The sequence below is a fragment of the Lepisma saccharinum genome, chromosome 6 (assembly GCF_977018435.1).
Source record: "Lepisma saccharinum chromosome 6, izLepSacc3.1, whole genome shotgun sequence".
NCBI classification, from domain to species: Eukaryota; Metazoa; Arthropoda; class Insecta; order Zygentoma; family Lepismatidae; genus Lepisma; species Lepisma saccharinum.
This window is the reverse complement of record NC_139234.1, coordinates 20,727,065-20,739,591: the sequence shown is the minus strand read 5'-3', so window position 1 is coordinate 20,739,591 and position 12,527 is coordinate 20,727,065. Positions and strand designations below refer to the sequence as shown.

General features: G+C 38.6%; 1 protein-coding gene across 2 annotated transcripts in view; it reads left to right on the top strand.

Annotated features, from left to right (window-relative positions):
- The window catches only part of LOC145988615 (uncharacterized), a 627,408-nt gene that overhangs the window by 235,513 nt on the left and 379,368 nt on the right, over positions 1–12,527 (top strand). For both annotated transcript variants that reach the window (XM_083123628.1, XM_083123627.1), the window contains exon 3: positions 1,917–1,971. The gene's annotated coding sequence lies outside the window, so the exon portion shown is untranslated. The remainder of the gene's footprint in view (positions 1–1,916; positions 1,972–12,527) is intronic.

Below are 12,527 nucleotides of genomic sequence, written 5' to 3'. Positions count from 1 at the left end.
TAATTTAAATTGTGGGTTCAAAGTTAGTACATGTTACTTCAACAATAAAGTTGTTGCTATATTTGATAAGCTTAAATAGCCGGTAAATCTACACTCGTATATCGCAAGCGCTACTGCAAGCAATAATTATTTACTAAAAATTTTTGAAAATTGTCTGTCACACTAGAAATACTGTAATGTTGCTAATTGTACTATTATTACTAGAGCTAGGATATTCTATTTCTTTCTAGATACGTACCTTGAACACTAAAATGTCAACGAATTGTGTAACTGATATCATTTTACATAAGTTTTATCTTGAATATTTTTACATATTTGCAAGGATATTACACATTTTACGCATTTACTAATTTACTTTACATAAAACAACATAATTCGGCAATTTCTTCCTATCTTGTTCCTTTTCCCTTTATTGTCGATCTCTGAAACACGATGAAGAAAATTTGTATCTCATTTGATGTCAGATTTTCTAATCAACGAGATGCATAGTGCTTACTTGCCAACTAAAATTGACCGGCTGAAGAAGAAAAAAAAATACTGGAACTGTTATTTATCGAAGGATGCTAGAGTTTATCTCCCCTCCCCTTTCTGGTTACATATTTTCGTTTCGCTTTTAAGTTTAGGCAAAGCACCTAGAAACTTGGCATCGGTACAAAAAAGTACAAAAGTAGCTATGGGTTTTCATTCGATTATTTTTTCTGTAGATGCTTTTTTTTACAATTTGTTTCGGAAGTTACGAAGAGCTCTTGTACATATTTACGTATTCTACAATAATTTGCGATGTGAAAAGTAATTAATAGGTGACAAAAGTTGTTTCTTAAATATGCGAACGTTGCTGTGCTTCATTGAGTTCATAAATTTGATACAAATTTTAATTTGAACAACTTATGCCTTTAAAATTACGTTGAATATGTTCAAACAAAATAAATGTCTAGATGAATTCTTGAAATTGCTTGGATACTCGATTATTATTAATATTACATATTCTGTAATACTACATATTTAGCTACATATCCTTTTGATAATACATATTTAGGTACATATTTTATCGATTATTGTTACATATTTATGTACATATTTTGTACTTTGATATTACATAAAAATCCGGGTTCTAATTATTATTTGCACACAAAGTTCTTCCTTCTGACAGCAACTATTCCCTCATGGTTTGGTTTGAGTTGTTGTTTTAAGTCCACTTTATGCACAGTAAGGCTAATCGGGACTGGACCTACAGTTTAAAGTGGGAACCGAACCACTTGTGCCTCCACCGGGTATCGAACCCGGGACCCCTTGATTACAAGGCAATGACGCTACCACTGCGCCATGGGGGAGGCCCGCTATTCCCTCATGTATATGTACGTATATATGTGTGCCTCCCCCGAGTTTGATACCCGGTGGAGGCACACATTGGTTCGGATCCCACTTTAAACTGTAGGTTCAGTCTCGATTAGCTGATCTGGGTATAAAGTGGACTTAAAAATTCTATATGTATGTATATAGATATAGGTAAAGCTAGCTTTTCTTTAACATGGCGTGAATGCATGTTGGGGTGATGTTGAAATAGGGTTCTCTATAGCCTACATTCATTCCTGTTCGCTTAGTAGAATGTAATATATTTTAAAATTATTATTGTAGCGTGGTGAAGGTAGAAAGTTATGGTGAAAATGAAGTAAAATTTAGAAGTGAATTATATTGTTATACCAGAAAAGAATGGATGGAGCTAATGTTATGCAAACTGTTGTGATAATGAATGCTTATCAGTAGGTTGAAAAGTTAATGGAATCTAAAGAAGTCTAATATTAGATACGTTCCCTGTACGCTTGATAATTTGAGGTAAACACGCTATGTTCCATAATATATATGAATTTATTTTTAAAAAATAATTATAACTGTAACGTATCTTTTTTACTTTTCAGGATCAGCATTTGTTAGGATTTTCAACACCAGGTGGCTCTGACGTGCTGCTTCACGGTGAGTTTGAATTTTATTCGTTGTTCTAGTTTTTAAGCAGAGATTTTTGTACATTTCTTTTAATTCTCGCCTTCGTAAGCTATCACTCTGTTCTGGGATGTTACCATAGCCTTCTGTTGAATTTACCATTGTAGGTAACCAATCACAAGGTCATAAGAGATGACAGAAGTGAGACCACGCCCCCAAAATATCAAGAGTAAAGCCAGAGAGCATTGTGTTCGAAGAACCGAGAATACCAAATAGTAGTGGTTGGTTGTATAACGGAATCTGTGTTAGTCAAAGTATTTACACACTTCAACACATGTATATTCGTCATACGCAAGCCCTTTACTTGGTGTTGCGGGACGAAGGAAATAGTACATATCTATCTTTCCGTCTTGTGATGACGTTTCGTTGCACTAAAATCATATTCATCAGCGGGTACTGGATTGTGTCTGAAGTTAAAAATTAGTGGGTAAACTTTTTGTTTTCCGAATAGAAGTTCGAACCACGAATATCATTCTGAGGATCTACGATTTACCTGCACCCAGCCCACCACGGCATTTTTTTGAGGAGTTAAGATTTTTTTTTACACTTGTACATAATCATCTGCGATATTTTTTAGGACGTAGAGCCTAAGGGTTTTAAATAGCCTACCTGTGTGAAGCCATCCACTGAATTTTTTGAGAAGCTGAGTTTTTAAAAATATTATAAGAAATTTTTGTTGAGCTAATATTTTTATGCTGTCCACAGCATTTTTTATTATGAATGTTTTCATACCTGTGCGTAACCATCTACGGGATTGTTGAGGAACTAATGTTTATACCTGTACGTAGCCTCCCATGGAATTGTCTGAATACACCTTCACCCCATAAAGGGAATATCATATGACTATAATCTTGACGGGTTCGATACCCGGTGGAGGCACATAGTGGTTCGGATCCCACTCTAAACTGTAGGTTCAGTCCCGATTAGCCTTACTGTGCACAAAGTGGACTTAAAACAAAATCAAATCAAATCAAAGACTATAATCTTAAAGAAGAAAAAAAAATCACTAGAGTACCACTACATGGAAATCCCCCTTTCTCTTTCCAAGGGTGATGTTTTTAAATTAGAAACTATATCTGGAAAAGTAAAATTCAGATTTATCCATGGCAACTGGTGTCATTCTATTAATTCAACACAGTAACGTGCTACCCGTTTCTCTAATAATGATCGGTTTGAAATTCAACACTTTTATCACCAATCGCTTGTTAATTTTTACTGTTTCGGTTACATTTTACGATATTTTATTTAAAATTCTAAATTTGAATTAAGATGGCAGCTCAAGGTGATGCAAGGATTTGATGATAAAGGTCAAAGACAAATCTATCGGTCCAATACATACTTCGAAATGTTAATGATTTGATTCTATGCGTTTTGAAGATATTGATGTAATAATTTATGACTTTTAACTCGTCATGTGAAATGAAACCCGAAAACTTCATTGACTTTAAAATAGATTCTTGATTATTATGTAGTATGTCAATTCGTTGTATGTAAGAGTTGTCTTATAAGTTGTCACTTATATTTTCATTTAGGCCCTACTTTTTTCTTTTAAATATCGCAACTCCAACTCAGTGTTCGACATAATATTATAACATAATATGTACTTGTATATATTATATATTGTATTATATAAGAATATAATGTACAATTATATTAATAGACTTCATATGAGTATATGAATTCGTTTATATAGATCCGTACAAAACAAAGCTAATCGAGATGTATAATACATATACACAGTGCCATCTGTTGAGAACTTTTTGTTTCTAATTTAAGCATTTTTCGTGTTTGCAGGACTTAGAAAATAAAGTTCGACACCCTTTTTCTACTAATTATGCTATGCACTTTGATTTAACAGATGGTGCATAACCCACAGATTTTTGGGATGTCTCTTTCAAGTCCACAATACAAACGTATGTAGATTACTGAAGAAATCTTACCACTGCTTACCTTAAAAAGAAAAAAACTATAACAAATGACAGAAGTGTGACAATGTGCCGTCTTTCCTCTGGCTCTAAACACTTGTTTTTTGTTTTTTTTTTGTTGACGTGAACATGTGGACGGAAGTTTTCGATTTTAATTCTTGTTAGAAAATTTCGTGCGGGAGCCTATGTTTGTTGATGGATTATTTCTATTTAGGAAGATTGGTTTCCTCGTTTCGATAAAGTGCTTGAATCTGTCGGGAGGCTAGGCTAATACATAATATATTATGCAAGTCCATTCTGTTTCTTTAAAAGTTATTGCTTAAATTGAACGTATTGCCCAGTTCTTTGGATTATGTGGATGGGGTGGGGAGATTTGTTGCACGGGGCATGTTTATATTGCTAGAAATTGACTTCTAACCAAGATAGCTTAAAACAAAATCCTTTTCACCACCATTTTTTTAAATCTAAAATACAGGGTGCCTGTAAATTATTTCCAAATTTTCATGCAGAGCGTACATATTTTATTTGACGAATTTATTTAGGGCGTCAATAATTGATTGGCCACTTCAAGTTTTTATGGATGGATTTCGTTATAGTTTAAAATATTAAAATACTAGTGTTGATTGAATGAATGCAAATGGTGAGATAGCTTAGACATTATAATAATGATATCAAATTGTATCTCTTGCGAAGAATATACGAAAATTTTCATGACAATTACTATTATGTTAACACTGGAAGTGTTATCACACTAGTTTTAAAGCATATTGTTTTTTTCCAAATCCATATTCAAAATTTTAATTAGGGTCTAGGGTTTATTTTGGGTAATAAAGAACGTGACGAAAGAAATTAGTAATGTTGCAAAATGAGTTGGACATATTCAAATTCCCTTGCATTTTCATAATTTTCCCTCTTCACTAACATTTTACCTGAATATCCCTGCACTGAAGGAAATTTTCCCTTCATGTGGCAACACTGACTCAATCTTTATCTACGATCATTGTTCTCCTGTGTGAACCTACTTTGGAACGGTTCACGCTACGATGTTCGTTCACTTCGGCCTGCTGGTAAATCCACACTGACAAAATTAGCAGCACTTCATGTGCTGTTGGTGCTGCCATCTATTCCTTACGGCAGTGTTGCCACAACTTTATGTACAATCGTCGTATATGTTGCCATTAATTCACCCTGGCTTGCTATTATGTAGATCCATTAAATGCCTTTTAGATTCACTCCCTTGTCTTGGAATATTTTATCTCTTCAACCTACACTCTCGTAAATGTACTAGAGAAACCTTTAAATAAAAATGTATTTTACATCTTAAGTTCATATTTTCTATGTGTCTCCGTAAGTGTAACCGCTTAGAGACCCCATTTCAGTGAATTATGACTTCATTATTGAAGGTTTTAAACCACAAGATGTTTATCTTTATATTTCTAGATCTTTTTCTCACATTTAATGAATCTTATTAAAGTGGCACTTGAACATTTCACCCTCGTATTCACTGTGTTCCAATCGGTGGTCTTAGAGTAAACTCTCCCCGAAGAGCGTAAATAAAAATACACCAGGAAGCAAATAAAACTGTGTATATGAAGATAAATAATGTAATTGCACACCCCTTAATTTTTTTCCCGCAATCCCTTCAGCACTTCTTTTCAAAATCTGTTTTCAGCTGAAGATAAAGTTAACTTTTTTTTTCTACGTAGAAGAAACTTTGGAATAAACAAAATAGTTTCTGGTAAAGAAACATTTGTTTAAAGATGCGAGAAACAAATGATTGTTCACGAGTACTAAAGTAAATGCTTTGTAGTAAACCAAAGAATTTGTTCAAAATTATTAACTTTAGTAAATGCTACTATTTTGTTTTTGTTTAATAGCTTGAAGAAAAGTGTTTTGTTAATTCAACCAAATCATTTTTTTCTGTGTTGCAGTGTCATTTACGTTATGACTTATGAAAACCATTGAGCGTATACTATTAAGCATTCAAGGGACGCTACTATGATTGTATACTATAGCTATTGATGTAGGCCATATGTACTTCTTTGTACATGTTGTGATCAGAGCTTGCAAGCAAGTCATTAGCATATTTTCATAGAAGCCTACTGAAACTTTATGTAGTGGCTAAAGCATACATGCATGTTTCATTTTCCCTTTATTTTGAACATCGCACCCCCTAAATGTCATTCTGCAATCCCTCAGCACCCCTAGATGGTTAATCCTGACGCCGCCACTGACACAGAACCACTCTACGTGCCTTCACGTGGAACGCATCCGCAGTGAAAATTGATTTTCAGATCAAATTATGAACTGAATTTACTGCGAGTAGCTCCTTAAACTCCGTAGTTTTTAACGTAGATAGGTTTAAGGATGTCAGCCAAAAGCTGAAGATATATATGGTAATTTTGCTACTGAGGACATTATCGATAGCTACATAAAACATAGCCCGGAGACCAAACTTTCACCATGAAGATCAAAGCAGTAGTCTTATAAGTGGTAATGGTAATAGTTGTGACGGGTAGTAGTAGTAGTGGTGGTTGTTGTGATTGCAATAGCTGTTGTTGTTGTGGCAGTAGTGGTAATAGTATTGGTTGTTGTGTTGGCGGCGGTGGTGGTGTTAGTGGTAGTAGTGGTGGGTGTGGTGGCGGTGGTTGTCGTAGTAGTAGTAGTGGTGGGTGTAGTGGCGGTGGTTGTCGTAGTAATAGTAGTGGTGGGTGTGGTGGCGGTTGTTGTCGCAGTAGCACTAATGGTGGTTGTTGTGGTGATAGCAGCAGTGGTGGTGGTGGTGATAGCAGTAGTGGTGGTGGTAGCAGCAGTTGTGGTGGTGGTGGTAGCAGCAGTTGTGGTGGTGGTGGTAGCAGCAGTTGTGGTGGTGCTGATAGCAGCAGTAGTGGTGGTGGTAGCAGCAGTAGTGGTGGTGGTTGATGTGGTGGTGGTAGCAGCAGTAGTGGTGGTGGTAGCAGCAGTAGTGGTGGTGGTTGATGTGGTGGTGGTAGCAGCAGTAGTGGTGGTGGTTGATGTGGTGGTGGTAGCAGAAGTAGTGGTGGCAGCAGCAGCAGTGGTGGTGGCCGTGGTGGTGGTTGTTGTTGTGATAGCACGGGTTGAAACGAGTCAAGTGATCAAAATTGCGGATTTAACTCGCCAAAATAATAAAAGAAAACTGACCAAATACTGACCTATGTATTTACAACATATCAATAAATTGTCATCCCAAAAGTAATGCAGATATTTCATTTTCTTAAAATTATTAACTGGTCTTCACCGTCTCGATAGCCAGCCATCGCACATTTTTTTATTGATAAGACAGTGTTTTATTATTGTACAAAATTACGTAAGGCAATAAAATCATCCTTTAAAAAAATAGTGTGTAGCAGAAATTGAAATCCAGTGCACATGTTTTCTTTACTATAAATCTGTCTTTGGTACTTTACTGATAAAAAATATAATTGAACTCTTTCGTTTCTCTAGTCTTCTGCACTTCATTGGCATGCATTATTTTCTTGTCCTACGTGTGTTCTTCCATTGTTTTCTCCTCTTATGTTAGCATGATCTGTGCTATGTCTTTTCCCATCATGTCAATTTCCTCAATCAAAGTTTGATCAATTCTTCTGTTCTTCTTTCGGCTTCTCTAGTTTTGCTTCCTTCTCTTTATACTATTCTTCTTGTCATCTATCTTCATCCCTTTTATTACTTTCTTTCTCCCTTTGTCCCTTGTCTTTGATAGCACACTGTTCACCACAATGTTGATAGTAATGAACATGAGCTGTTCTTGCCATCTCTAAGAGCTCGTGTGTGAAATTAACAAGTTATACCTTGATTCATGTACCCAGTCTTACCATAAATACTATTACAAGGTTTTTGAAAGATATGACTGCAGATGCTTTAAGATATTATAACATCCCATGACTATGTGTTACGTGGATGTATTGTGTACAAAATCACTAATCATTGTTTGAAATGACCACCTTTGACCAGCACACATGCCTTAATTCTCTGTAGCCACTCATCAATTGCATTACACACTTTATCAAGAGGAAATCTGTCACTGCCTTCACAAGAGAGCACTTCAGACTGGCAATATCAGGGTGTGTCTTCTTGCAAGCCATGTCTTAAAAGCATAGACCACAATATGTGATCTAGAAGGTTGAGGTCTGGACTTCCAGGTGGCCAATCGGAAGGGGAAGTGAAGTCTGGTACATTAGTCTGAAGCCACTGCTGGGTTGTCCTTATGAGCTGGAGCAGATCCCTGCTGAAAGCTTCACTTCCTACCATGAGAGAGAGAGAGAGTATTACTGAGATCCTTGACCAATGTGTCCATACTGTCTCCCGGTATACTCGGTCTTATGTTTGTAGGTCCTTTCTCTCAGAAATGGAGCTCACTGATGAACTTGTGGCATACACCGTCATTTTGAGAGTTGAAAGCCTCCTGAACAGTAAAATATTTTTTTCCATCGGTGAACAGAATTCTCCTGTGCCCACTGACTGTGTAACGCTCCTGTAGGTGCTTTGCCATTATTGCCCTCTGGTGCTTTTACTCAGCTGTGAGAAAGTGATCTGTATGTCGATTGTAAGCTTTCAGTCCTACGTCACTTTGTAACATACGCGACATGGAAATTTTAGAAATGTTCAGTTCATGGTCCATCACTAATTGCTTCTGTACAGGATTGCTGTGCATACAGGTCACCACTGATTTCATCAGTTGCACAGTCCTTACGTGACCATCCCTGAATGGGCCTGTCATTCGCTGTTCCAGTGTCTCTGGAATGCTGGATAGTTTGATACATGGAACTCTTGGAGATTCGAAGCTTCTGGAGAGCCTTGAAAATATCGCCTGCTTCCCTGCCATACGGAGTGCCCTATTCCTTCATGAAAGCTAAGTCCTCTCAACTAGCAAAAACTCGCGTGTTGAACAGAGCAAATACTCAAGAAATGCTTTCTTCATAAAATGTCTTACCTTTAGTTGATTTTTTTTAAAAAATAATCTGTCTGGAAAATCGTTATGGAGTAACAAAATAAAAAATAATTGCAGTCGTGCAAACACAAAAATACTGATTTTACTGGCCATTTTTTAAAAAAAATACTGATAAATTAAAGACTAAGCTAAAAAAACCTGACCTTTAATTAACCATTTTCCACCACTACCGCAAGTACCACTACCACTTCTACCAGTGCTACTTTCTTCACCACCTCCACTTCTACCAGTGCTACTTTCTTCACCACTTCCACTTCTACCAGTGCTACTTTCTTCACCACCTCCACTTCTACCAGTGCTACTTTCTTCACCACCTCCACTTCTACCAGTGCTACTTTCTTCACCACCTCCACTTCTACCAGTGCTACTTTCTTCACCACCTCCACTTCTACCAGTGCTACTTTCTTCACCACCTCCACTTCTACCAGTGCTACTTTCTTCACCACCTCCACTTCTACCAGTGCTACTTTCTTCACCACCTCCACTTCTACCAGTGCTACTTTCTTCACCACTTCCACTTCTACCAGTGCTACTTTCTTCACCACTTCCACTTCTGCTACCAGTGCTACTTTCTCCCCCATTTCCACTTCTGCTACCAGTGCTAAATTCTCCACCACCACCACTTTTACCAGTGGTACTTTCTCGACCACTGCTACCGGTGGTACTTTCTCGACCACTGCTACCGGTGGTACTTTCTCGACCACTGCTACCGGTGGTACTTTCTCGACCACTGCTACCGGTGGTACTTTCTCGACCACTGCTACCGGTGGTACTTTCTCGACCACTGCTACCGGTGGTACTTTATCGACCACTGCTACCGGTGGCACTTTCTCGACCACTGCTACCGGTGGCACTTTCTCGACCACTGCTACCGGTGGTACTTTCTCGACCACTGCTACCGGTGGCACTTTCTCGACCACTGCTACCGGTGGCACTTTCTCGACCACTGCTACCGGTGGCACTTTCTCGACCACTGCTACCGGAGCTACTTTCTCGACCACTGCTACCGGGGCTACTTTCTCGACCACTGCTACCGGTGGTACTTTCTCGACCACTGCTACCGGTGGTACTTTCTCGACCACGGCTACCGGGGCTACTTTCTCGACCACGGCTACCGGGGCTACTTTCTCGACCACTTCTACCGGTGGTACTTTCTCGACCACTGCTACCGGTGGTACTTTCTCGACCACTGCTACCGGTGTTACTTTCTCGACCACTGCTACCGGTGGTACTTTCTAGACCACTGCTACCGGTGGTACTTTCTCGACCACTGCTACCGGTGGTACTTTCTCGACCACTGCTACCGGTGGCACTTTCTCGACCACTGCTACCGGTGGTACTTTCTCGACCACTGCTACCGGTGGTACTTTCTCGACCACTGCTACCGGTGGTACTTTCTAGACCACTGCTACCGGGCTACTTTCTCGACCACTGCTACCGGTGCAACTAACCACACCATCGCCACTGGTACCGGTGCAACTAACCACACCATCGCCACTGGTACCGGTGCAACTAACCACACCACCACCACTGGTACCGGTGCAACTAACCACACCACCACCACTGCTACCGGTGCAACTAACCACACCACCACCACTGCTACCAGTGTAACCACCACTACTTCTACCGGTGCTACCAATTCCGCCGCCGCTATTAGTGCTATCACCTCGACTAATAACTGGTACCAGCACTACAGTTCGACAATAATCACAATTATTAGAACTGCCACTACCACTTATAGAAAAAATCTATTCCTGAAATATTTTCTGACGAGCACTCAGCCTGTCTGAAGCGTGTATTTATTTATTTTATTCCCATTGATTCCTTCATTGACTGGACACGGAGCGGATACAAATTGAATGACCTCAGAGAAACGTAAGACCGCGTGGTAGTAAAACCGTTGCCGTTGTTTCCTTTTCATCCTAGTTTACTTTCTACTCCAGGTGGAATGGGCGGGGAAGGCGCTTTTTCTTTCTGTATCTCGAAGCTCTCCAGAAGGTCTCGGAAATATTTATTGCCTTTCAAGAGTGTTGTCGTAACTTTGCGGAAGGCTACGGCGAAAATCAATAACACTGAAGTTTTCGTTCGAAGTCTTCACACGCACTGTTGCGTGTTTAAGTTTCCTCGCGTTGCGGATCCTGTATTGATTATAAGCAGTATTGTGCTCGAAGGTGGAGGGGAAGAGTCTGCTATCCAAATGCACACCTTTACTCCTATCAATGTTGCTAGGTTTATTATCCGATTTCTTCACTACAAATGGTAAAGAATTACCCTATTTCCATACTGGCAAGAAATGTTTATTATTTTTAAATAATAATTCTCTCGGTGAAGGCCAAATTTTCCCAATTTTTCTTATATTTTCTCACCGAAGGCAAACAGAAATCCTCTTTTATATAAATATTCCCTCGGTTACAGAAAAAAAATCCCATTTTAGTGTAGCATTCTGTTGTTGACTGTAACAATTTTCCCTCAGTTGGCAAAATTATCTCACTTTACAATACATGATCTGCCGCATTGTGTCTTCGTAACTTGGACAAGGTGTCCCGTGTTCGATACCAGGTGGAGGCACATTGAACAGTGGTTGGGATCCTACTTTAAATTGTAGGTCCAGTCCCGATTAGCCTATCTGTGCATAAAGTGGACTTAAAACAACAATTCGTAACTTTGAGCAATTCCAGAAGGCCGGGTGAATTGGGTGGTTTTCTGGTTCGATTCCTGACTTCAACATCATTGTTCCTGTATGAGTGCTCCTGTATCAGTTTCGTGTAACCATCACTCTACGTAGCGATTAGCCTAGATAGGAAGAAAAGCGGCGTAATACTCGAATACAATCCGACTCTATTTTCGCTGTACTTTCCTCACTGAAGATATTTCTCCCTCATGTCTAAAATCCTATTCAAAAACTTTCCCACGCTGAGAAAAAATTGTCATCACTTGTCTCAACCAAAAGTTGGTGAACGGACTTTCAGCTCAGGAGTTAACTGAAGTTCACGGTATCGGAAATTCTCTGAACAAAAACATATGACTACAAGTCTTCCTATTATTTTGATATTAAAAAGTTCTCAAAGGTCTCGCCGTAGTTTTTGTGTATTATGAAATTCTTGGATGCGGCTGAGGATGTGTTCAGTGTGCAACATTGCTTCCAAAGGAAATTTAAGTACGGCGATTTGATCTGTTGCAATACAGGAGAAGCTTTTACTGGAACATGGATCACAGTTGGTGAGAATTCACATGGAAGCAATTATTCTTGTTCCACCAGGTTCGTATCAGTGCAATAACAATTATGCATAATTAAATTTAATTATCAGATTTGCTGTTAATTTTAAATGCTGAAGAGTTCATATAATACAAACAGTTTAGCCTTAAACGAACCACATTTAAGTCTCCTTTTATCTCATACTTGTGTACCGGTATTCAGCTTAATCAAGTTCACATAAATATGTCCAACGGCAGGGTCAGATTGACCATTCACCTGGAACATGGAAAATGTTTATTACTAGTATCAATACCTTTCTTATGCTTGTTTTCTTTTGTCTAGATAATAGCCTTCCTTCCCATTTCTTAGAAAGTATTTCTTCTTGCTTAATTTCTCTCTTTGTCATGTGCCTTGCTTCAAATTTATTTTAGCCAACCCC